Source organism: Micromys minutus (genome assembly GCF_963924665.1).
Source record: "Micromys minutus genome assembly, chromosome: 10".
In the NCBI taxonomy this organism is placed as follows: Eukaryota; Metazoa; Chordata; class Mammalia; order Rodentia; family Muridae; genus Micromys; species Micromys minutus.
The window spans coordinates 27,942,068-27,952,220 of record NC_137979.1 but is presented as its reverse complement, the minus strand read 5'-3'; the positions used below and the strand labels follow the sequence as shown (position 1 = coordinate 27,952,220).

The window sequence follows — 10,153 nt, the reverse complement described above, 5'->3', positions numbered from 1 at the left end:
TGTATATCAAAAGTCTTTTATATATTGTATATAAAAAGCTTAATATTTATTATATCCTTAGATCCAAAAAGGAAACATAACAAAGCGAATTTCTAGATTCCTGCTTGAGTTGGGGAAATTTATGTTCTTACAGACCCTGGATAGCCCCTGGAAAGCACTCAGTACACAGGGGAAGCAGCATGGGTGTGGGACAATGAGACTTGGAGCAAGAGTGAGCTCAGACTCAGCAGAGAGCACTGCTCCTTAGGATTATCCCATATTCTGGGAAAAGTTAATTTGATTATGTTGTGCAGATAGTCTAAAGAGGGAAAGAGATGGTATCAAAGAGATCAGATAAACTCATTTTTCTTCTCCCAGAAGTGCAAAAGCTTCCACAAAACAGATTGGATAGGAAAAGACTGATTGCTTAGGATGCATAGATCTTTCCCTCAGAAGCAGGTTTTTTCTGTCAGCTATTTCATTCTAAGGTTTACCATAGATACAATGATTGTACTAGAAGTCCTACTTACAAAAGCCTTCCTGTAATTTTGTTAAAGGTTTTGCATCCACACGGTAAAGACAGCCTTTTCTCTGTTGTCCTGTCTCAGTTTCATGTACATGAACCAGAATACATTTAAACACCAGTAAAGTTATTACTGCAAAAACAAATAGAACCATTGCCAGGATGTGAAATCTGTTGAGTTTCTGTAAATATTTTTGCCATGAGCAAAATAGGTGTAATATTGGAAGCCAGAAGAGGACATCAGATCCCAGATGGCTCCTGATCTGACACATATATTTATGTTTTTATATTCCACTTAGGTCTTTAAACTAACCTTAGCATGGCGAAACAATAGCATTCTGCCTCCTATCATGAGTTTGCCCTTTATCCCCATTGACAAAAGGCATTTGCATTCTGCAATTACAGGAATTAACATGCAGTGCAGTCATTAAACAACACTATCAGGGCTGGAGAGATGGTTTTGTGGTTAAGAGCACTCACTTGGCTTCTCTTGCAGAAGACCCAGGTTCAATTCCCAGCAACTACATGGCAGCTCACAACTGTTTATATCTGACACCCTCACACAGAAACATGCAGGCAAAACACCAACACACATGAAATTAAAAAAAAAAAAAAAACATTCTTTGGGTTAGGCCCTATTTCCCCAAATCTTTGCTTGATGTGTTAAAAGTCCTGGTGTCTCATTTCTCCAGCCGTCACTAAGATGTCCTGGTGGGAGCCACCTGGGACTTTGTTCTTTCTCTGAAAAGACAAGCATAACTGTGTCTGCACGTTAAAGTACCAGGCCCCTCCTGAGGACCTAGGTTTCCATCATCCATGTGGCCATACACTGCCATCTGTGGCTCCCAGAGGATCTAATGTCCTCTTCTGGCTTCCAATGGCACTGCAAGCACATGATACACAGACATAACCCGGTAGAACACCCATACACTCAAATTTTAAAAGATGAACTACAACTTTGATGAACCAACTATTTGTAGTTTCCAAAATCCACCTTATAAATGTTAATAAGACAAAAAGAACCTTTAGAAATCATAACAAAGTAGAAAGCCTTAAGATTGAAGTTAACATCGATGTTCAGACAAATGTGGGGTGGGGGAGGCTCCATTTTTAATAAGGTGTGACTGGAACAACACAGCACAAGACATGCCTAACAAACACAGCTAGAACTGACTAATTAAGGCAACATACAGTATCTAGTTGATTATCCAAAATAAATCACCGTGGTCAAGGAATTTCTAGACTGGAGACAAGATCTGAAACAAAGTGAGTGTTCTGGATGGATCTATTTGTACAAGAAAATCGGGAGGAGATGGCAGAAAGGAAGGGTCTTTCTTAATTGGAAAGTTATGATCAAAAGAATGCCCTTGTTTATAGGAAGCACTTCCCTTGCCATCATTTTTTATTGTTAGAATCTGTTTTAAGATCACACACAGCCATTCCTCAGCATCTCCATTTCACACGTTGAAATTTTAGTTTATAAAAACCATATAATTAGAAACAACCCAGGCTAAAAAAAAAAAAAAAAAAAAAAAAAAAAAAAAAAAAAAAAAAACCCACAGTTGAAACGTCACACACTCAGTGTTGGTGAGGCTGTGGCAGATCAGTTGTGTGGACCGTGACATGCAACCTCATTTCTAGAGCACTTTTTTCCTCAGTTCTGCCATCCACCTTTTGCTTTCATTCTCCTTTACTTTGAGAACTGACTTTGCTAGTTTTATACTAACTTGACATAGGCTGAGTTATCAAAGAGGAGGGAGTCTTAATTAAGAAAATGATCTTTATAAGATCAAGCTGTAGGCAAGCCTGTGGGGCATTTTCTTAATTAGTGATTGATGGGGAACACCCGGTTCATTGTAGGTGGGGCCATCCCTGGGCTAGAGATCCTGAGTTCTATAAGAAAGCCAGCTCAGAAAATCATTAGGAGTAAGCTAATAGGCAGCACTCTTCTGTGGCTTCAACATAGCCTCCTAACTCCAACTTCCTGCCCTGCTTGAGTTCCTGCCCTGACTTCCTTCAGTGAACAGTAGTGTGGAAGTGTAAGTCAAGCCCTCTCATCCTCCCCACCCTCAGTTGCTTTGGCCCTGGTTTTTTGCAGCAATGGTGCTTCCTCCTGGACTCAGGGTTAGGCACAAGCCACACCCTAACACCTATGTTCACAGAGGTATTACTTATTAAGTGGAAAAGAAAAGTTAAGATGGCTGATTTCGAATTTAGGCAGAAAACAGCAGCAAATGACCCTGAAAGTGTGATTTTTAAGAGGTAAAAAGGGAGGTCTGTGTTAGAATGGGCTAGGAGTCAGTGATATGTTTTCATTGGGCATGTAATTAAGGTAGCCTAAAGGGGCTTTTGATTGCTGGATGTCAGCACTTTGATAGCTGGACCTTCATGATCATCTTTAGGAATGAGTCTGGCATGAGGAACCGTCCGTGTAAGGGAACAGACCTTGGCCAACCTTAGGGATGTAATCTACAGTTTAGCAAGGGAGAGGGAATAGGGAAGATCAAGGTCTTCTGGTGCCATGTTTGTCAGGCTTGGACCTGCTAAAGCCCTTTAATATAACACTAAGACGAGTTGACTTCAGGATAGTGGGGTATTGCTATAATTGACTGTATTGTTCCGGGGAGGATTGTGGAGGGACTTTGAGCTAGAAAAGCCATTGAGTGTTGAGGGACTTTGAGCTAGATAGCCATTGAGTGTTGAGGGTCCAGTGAGCTATTCTGTAGAAGCTTGGGAGCTAAGAATGTTGAGAGCGGTGCAGATGATAGAGGCCTGGCTAATGAAGTTTCAGAAGAAACACTCTACTGGCCCATTTGAGTTACGGATCAGTGGTTCAGGTCTGCTGGGACTGAAGAATCGGCTGTGATTAAGCAGAGATGGAGCAGTGGTGGTGCACGCCTTTAATCCCAGCTCTGGAAAGGCAGAGGCAAGAAGATCACTGTAAGTTCAAAGCCAGCCTGGTCGACATAGTAAATTCCAGAACAGCCATGACTATCACACGGGGGTGGGGGGGGGGGAGAGGGAGAAGTTGAGATGACATCTTCTGGGAAATGTTTAAATCTTTTTCTCGGGTCAGCACAGAAAAGCTGTGTTCTGGAAGTGGCTAAGTTGTATCTCCTGCTGGCAGCTGAACTTGATAATGTAAGAGTCACCCAGGTGGTACTGGTTTTGAAGGCATGAGGGGGTCATGGAGAGCAGCAGAGTCGTGGCACTGTGTGGCAGGCTTGGAGTCTGAATAGATGTGGGGAGAGGCTGTGGATGAAAGAGCAGCCTAGTGGCTCCCTTTGGGAGATGCCAATACCATGAGAGTACTACCAAGGACAGCAACAGCTGTGGCGGCGCTGAGCGGGCCTGAGCCTAAAAGACAGTGTGTGCTGTGTTTGGCAGAGCTAGAGAAGTGACCCAACCCTTTGGAGGAGGCCAGAAGATGGCGAGTGAATCCCAGACAGTTTGGGTTCATTGCACTGTTGGAGTTGGCTTTTGATTGGTTCAGATTGTGTCCTGGTTCTTCCTTTTGAAGGGAGGAAAAAATTTTATTTATTTATTTATTTTACAGGAGCCCACATTCAAGAGACTTTTGGGGGGAGGCAGGGGAGTGTTGAGGACACACTGTGTGTGTCCCTGGCTGTCCTGGAGCTCATTCTGTAGACTGCAATGGGCCTGAACTTACAGACATCTGCCTGCCTCTGCCTCCCCAGTGTTAGGATTAGAGAAGTGAGCCACCACTGCCCAGGTGAGACTACATTTTTTTAAAAAAGAGACATTAGACTTCTATAGAGACTTTGAATTTTGAAAGAATCTAGATTATTTTAAAGTGTTTGAATTTGTAAGGCTGTGGAACTCTTTAAGTAGGTAAGATATCTTCTATTGTAATGTCTTTACTAGTGTGTGATCCTGAGAAGTAAGAGAAAGGAAAGGTTGTGGCTTAACAGTGGCACATTTGTGTTTTGAGTTGACAAGGGAAACACAGGCCAGTTCTGAGATTTTCCAGATGTATGACCTCAAAGAAATCAGCTTCCCCCAGCCTAAGGGTCTTCCCGAACACACCTAGGAACCAGCATCTGCTGTCTAGACCAACGGTAACCACGTGAAACAACACATTAGAGACTAAAGCTCAGACTACAAAGAACTGTAATAACCTATTTCTGAAATGTGTTGTTCATAGTTCAAGGAGGTTTTCTGTTCTTTTTCGTTTTGTTTTGTCTGTCTGTTTCTTTGTGTAGCGCTGGCTATCCTGGAACTCATTCTAGTCCAGGCTGGCTTCACACTCAGAGTGTGAGAATTAAGGGTGTGTGTCATCATCGTCTAGTTCAGCTCAAGGTAATTTTCATATTAAATACTTAAAGGGCTATATAAATGTTTGATAATTTACAGTTAATACTTTTTAAAGATTTAGTTATTTGTTTTATGTATATGAGTACACTGTACACTGGAGCTATCTTCAGACACACCAGAAGAGGGCATCAGATCCCATTACAGATGGTTGTGAGCCACCATGTGGTTGCTGGGAATTGAACTCAGGACCTCTGGAAGAGCAGCCAGTGAGTGCCCTTAACCACTGAGCCATCTCTCCGGCCCTATAGTTAAGATTTTTATCTTTACCTTAAGAATTTAAAATTTTGAATGGAAGTTTTTATATAAAAAAATCACGTTGTGATTAATGATAAGGTAATAAAAATCCCTCCTCTGGAGTCTTAATCTTTGCAGGTTTTCCTCTTATGATTCATCTTGCCATTCCTGTCCTCTTCCATGGTTTCTGCCACTTTGCTGTCTAAGACTGCACTGACAGTTGCACTCTGAAGGCTCTGTGATTACCTTTTTGAAACACGTACTTTTTACTATTGACTTTTCTTGTTGCTCTAACCAAATACCTTACTAAGCACTGTAAGGAAGGTGTGTGTGTTTCAAGACAGGGTTTCTCTATATCCCTGGCTGTCCTGGAACTCAATCTGTAGACCAGGCTGGCTTTGAACTCATAGATTAACCTGCCTCTGCCTCTCAAGTGCTGGGATTAAGGGTGTGCACCACCATTGCTCATCTCACCATAAGGAAGTACGGGTTTATTCAGTTCATAGCATGAGAGTGCAGCCCATCATGCCAGGAGGTGTGTCAGTAGGAAGAGCTTCCACAGTCAGGAGCAGAGAGATAGAGATGCTATGACTTTCCTTTCTCCCCGCCCCCCATTGGTACCCATGACAGGGCCTTCTCTTCTCACAGGAGAAGGGGAAGAAGGGATAGGAGGAAAGGGGGTGAGGATGGGATGGGAGGAGAGAAGGGGGGAGGCTGCAATTGGGATGTAAAGTAAAGAAAGGGAAGTAATTTTCCTTTTTATTTATTCTTCCCCTATATATTACATCCTGATTGCAGTTTCCCCTTCTTCCTGTCCCCCAGTCTCTCCCCTCCCCTTTCCCCCAGGTCTACCTGCTCCCCTTCACTTCCCCTCAGAAAAGAGCAGGCCTCTTAGGGATGATATCAACCAAATAAGGAAGGTATAACAAACTACATTAAGACAGGCACATCACATCAAGGCTGGATGAAGCAACCCAGTTAGGAAGAAAGGGGTCCCAAAAGCAGAATGGTAGGCAAGAGTCACAGGCAGTCCCCATGCCAACGGTTAGGCTTCCCACAAGAACACTAAGCTGTACAACCATAATACATATGCAGAGGACCTAGGCCAGACCCACACAGGCTCCCTGGTCTCTGTGAGGCCACTTAAGTCACAGTCAGTTGATTCTGTAGGCTATGGTACCAGTGGAGGAATTGGGACACCAACCCGGCCACAAAACCTGCAACCTACAGTTTGTCATGCCTGCAGGATGTGCTGGTACCAGACTAGCAGAATCATCATTAGAGAGACTTCATCCAGCAACTGATGGAAGCAGATCCAGAATCCCACTGCCAAACTTTAGACAGAGTTTGGGAAGTCCTGAGGAGGAAGGAAGGACGGATTGGAGGAGCCTGAAAGATCAAGGGCATCACATGAACATGGCCCACAGCCTTCTCCTTTCTGTTCTGACTCCTGAGCAAAGGGAATGGGTCTTTCCACTCAGTTAAGCCTCACTGCTACTGCCAGGAGTTTGTCTCCTAGCCAATTCTAAATCTCATCAAGTTGATGAGTCATCGAACCTTAAATTGACTGATGTTTAGGACCATTTCCTTCTACACATCTGCAAATGACCTGTTAGCCATCTATCTTATGAGTTATGAAGTTCATTTTCCAATTTTATTTGTTGAAATTGGGGGGGGGGGTGTTGAAAGAAATAAACTTCTGGAATTCTCCAATATAAACATTTGCCTTTGTTTTATTTACAAAATTAAGCGCCAGTTTGGCTGGATATAGGCTTAAAGCTGAAAGCTTTCCTTTGCTGAGTTTCTCTTCCTCTTGTTCCATCAGGGTGGCATATGAGAACACTTGGCTTTGTATGTGACTGTGCCTTAGGATCACCTTTACTTATCACTAGTGATTTTGAGAAAGAAGTCAAGTGCCACCAGGTTAGACTGGGTTCTCTGATAGCTGTTTTTAGTCCCTTCTGGGTGTCACTTTGTCAACTTTTCTCCTTAGGGTCTCAAACCAAATAACTAGAGGCAATTTCTTTTAAGTTCATGTAAGGCTCCCTTTTTCTTAGTCTAAAGGTAGCTTTTATCTTTCTACCTTTTCCCTATCTTCCCTCTCCTCCTCTTCTTCACCCTTCTCCACTTCCTCCTCTTCCTTTCTCTCTTGTCTTCCTTCTTCCCCTCCACTTCCTGCCACTCACAGTTCACTACCAAATCAATTTAACTGATCTCCAAGCCACCCCAGGTTATTTCCTAAACTTCGAGCTTTGTATTTTCCACACCGAGAGGTGTAACAGGACCCTAGACCTTAGCACAACTGACTCCGTGATGGACGTGGATGTGTCATTCAGGCCACAATACTCAGTATGTAGACAGCATGTGGACAGCACCATCTGCCAAAACTAAAAGGCATAATCCATCCAAGTCCACAGTCATGGGAAAGACTCGAGATGTCCTAACCTTGCTTTTTGGCTTCTGTAGTTCTTGTACTGGCTACCCATTCTTTTTAACTGAAGCATGTCAACCAGGTGTTTGTGTTTAAAAAGCTCATCCTGAGAAAGGCTCAGGGCTACCCTGGGACCTCAAATACCCAGGGTAGTCGCTTGCTGACTAACAAAGACTTTCTATTGGCTTAAACCCATGTCCCAGCAGCCAGCAGTCTTCTCTGGTGGATACCCCACAACAGAGGCTGAGAGACTGAGTCCTGTTTCACAGGATACTGCGATCTCACCATCCTCCTCTTCCTCTTCCCCACAGATCTCTCCCCCCTCCCACCTGTTTCTGAGATTTCCTTCTCTTCCAGTTCTGAGTTTTCTTTTTCCTCATCCTCTATGTCTGAGGCCACTTGGTTCTTTAACTTGTATGTCTGTCTCTCTTTCCTTCCACCTCAAAGACTACTTAATTCTCAATCTCTAAGCTCTGCTCTTCCTAGCATTTCTTGCCTCTTTGACGAATAGGGAGCTCAAATCATGTTGGTGTTCCTCCAGCTTTATGTTCAAGTCTGAGTTTTTCTTTCTTTTTCTCAAATCTCACCTTTGCTTCTGGCATTATTTGTTCTCTCGTTTTCTGAGGAGCCTATTTGAGTAAGTCTTTATTTTTTTATTTTTATGTTTTATTTATTCCTTGTTCATGAGTGCTCTGCACCTACCTGCACACTAGAAGAGGGCATCAAACCCCATTACAGATGGTGTGAGCCGCAGTGTGGTTGCTGGGAATTGAACATAGGACCTCTGGAAGGGCAGCCAGTGAGTTCCCTTAACAACTGAGCCATCTCTCCAGCCCTATTTTTTTTTAATGTGTGTGTGTGTACACATGGGGAAGACTACACACATAGCATGTGTATGGGGGTCAGAGGATTACTTGGTGACATTGGCTATCTTCTCCCACAGTTATGTGGGTCCCAAGTCACTAGGCTTCTACACCAAGCACCTTTACTGCAGAGCTGTCCCACTGGCCTCTTCATATTTGTTCAATAAAGTTTTCGGTGGTAAATTTCCTGAGCCTTTGAAGATTTGAAATTGTCTTAACTTCGTCATCACACTTACATTTAATATAGGACAAAAAGATTGGGCCTCGGATCATTCTCTAGGACACTGGAAGTGTTAGCTGATCCGCTGCTCCCCGATATCCACGGCTGCTGAGTGGTTGGCTGCGTGTGGTTCCCTTATTGCCACATGTTTCTCTGGAGGCCTAGAAAATGCTCTTAACTCCCTAAACTCTGATGGTTCATTTCCTCTTCGGTTTCATTAGCTAGTTTATCCTTCCTTTCTGTTTGTTCTCTTTCCAGAATTTCCATGTGGCTATTGCGGTCCTGTGGCTGTCACCCTGGGACTCGGGGTCTTCCCGTACTTCTGGGACTTTGTTATTTTGCAATTCATTCCTGGGCAGTTTCTCTGCTTGATTACTCTTACACCTTTTAATCCTGCCAAACAAGTTCCCATTCATACCATTCTTTTCAAGACTAACTCCAGGGTGAGGAGGGGATGCTGGTTGGCACAGGGTCTTCTATGTAGACCTGTCCTGGCATTCTCTCTGCAGACCAGGCTGACCTAGAACTCAGACATCCACCTGCCTCTGCCTCCCAAGTGCTAGGATCAAAGGCATGAGCCACTATGTTCAGCTATAAATAAGTTTTCAGTATTGCTGCCTGTTTTAGAATTTTTATCCTTTTTTTCTAACAACTTTAGCTCTCAAAAAGCTCAGTGTGTGTGTGTGTGTGTGTGTGTGTGTGTGTGTGTGTACCCTAGTGCTAACTAGAAGTCAGGTTTGCCCTGGCTCCTCAGGACCTAACCTGGATAGTCAGACCCCTCAGCCGTCTGAAACAGAGTTTACGCCAGATACCCAGATGAACATGGAAGTTGCATCTGGCTACAACCACGTGGGAAGCAGCAGCCATAGTGACTGATAGAACAGGCCAGGTTTGCCAATGGACCTTTCCCCTGAATGCTTAACAGGAAGGTGGGTGGTGGAGGAGACACTGGAAAAAAGAGATGTTAGCACAGCATGCTTCTAATAACATGAACACACTGGAGTAGGTAGAATCTGTTTAATGTAAGAAAAATTAGAGGCCGTTTATATAGTTTGAAATGGGCCTGGAGTATTGGGATTGAGGGCACACAGACAATAATGGACAGACACAATACCTCACACATATGCGTCGGTTTTCAGTGTAGCATCTTTACATCTTCCTTAACTCACAGCAGCACATGGGATACAGGGTTCTAGCAGATTCCAGCTATAGAATTCTATGCTACTGAGAAAATATATATGGCTAGCGAGACATCCCTGTTTTCTCTTAGGTGGTTTATGTATTCATGAACATTGAAGGTTTTAGAAGCCAACAGATGCAGGATAATATGATCATACCAAAAAAAAAAAAAAAAAAAAAACCATGATGCAGACGTTCACAGACCTAATTCTAAACCTGAAGCTAGCTGATGACTGGGTGGCATTCATTCCTTCCTTCCCCTCCCTCACATGTCCAAAAGAGGCCAGCTCAGCTGGTGAACATCCAATGTGGTAACATGTCCAAGAGATTTCATGGAAAGAAGTAGCTGGAATCCACAAAGGTTTGGGCATCATAGTCTTTAGGACTGT

General features: G+C 43.4%; 1 protein-coding gene across 1 annotated transcript in view; it reads right to left on the bottom strand.

The window, feature by feature from the left end:
- The window catches only part of LOC308426474 (ATP synthase membrane subunit K, mitochondrial-like), a 316,992-nt gene that overhangs the window by 158,374 nt on the left and 148,465 nt on the right, over positions 1–10,153 (bottom strand). The gene's annotated exons all lie outside the window — the stretch shown is intronic.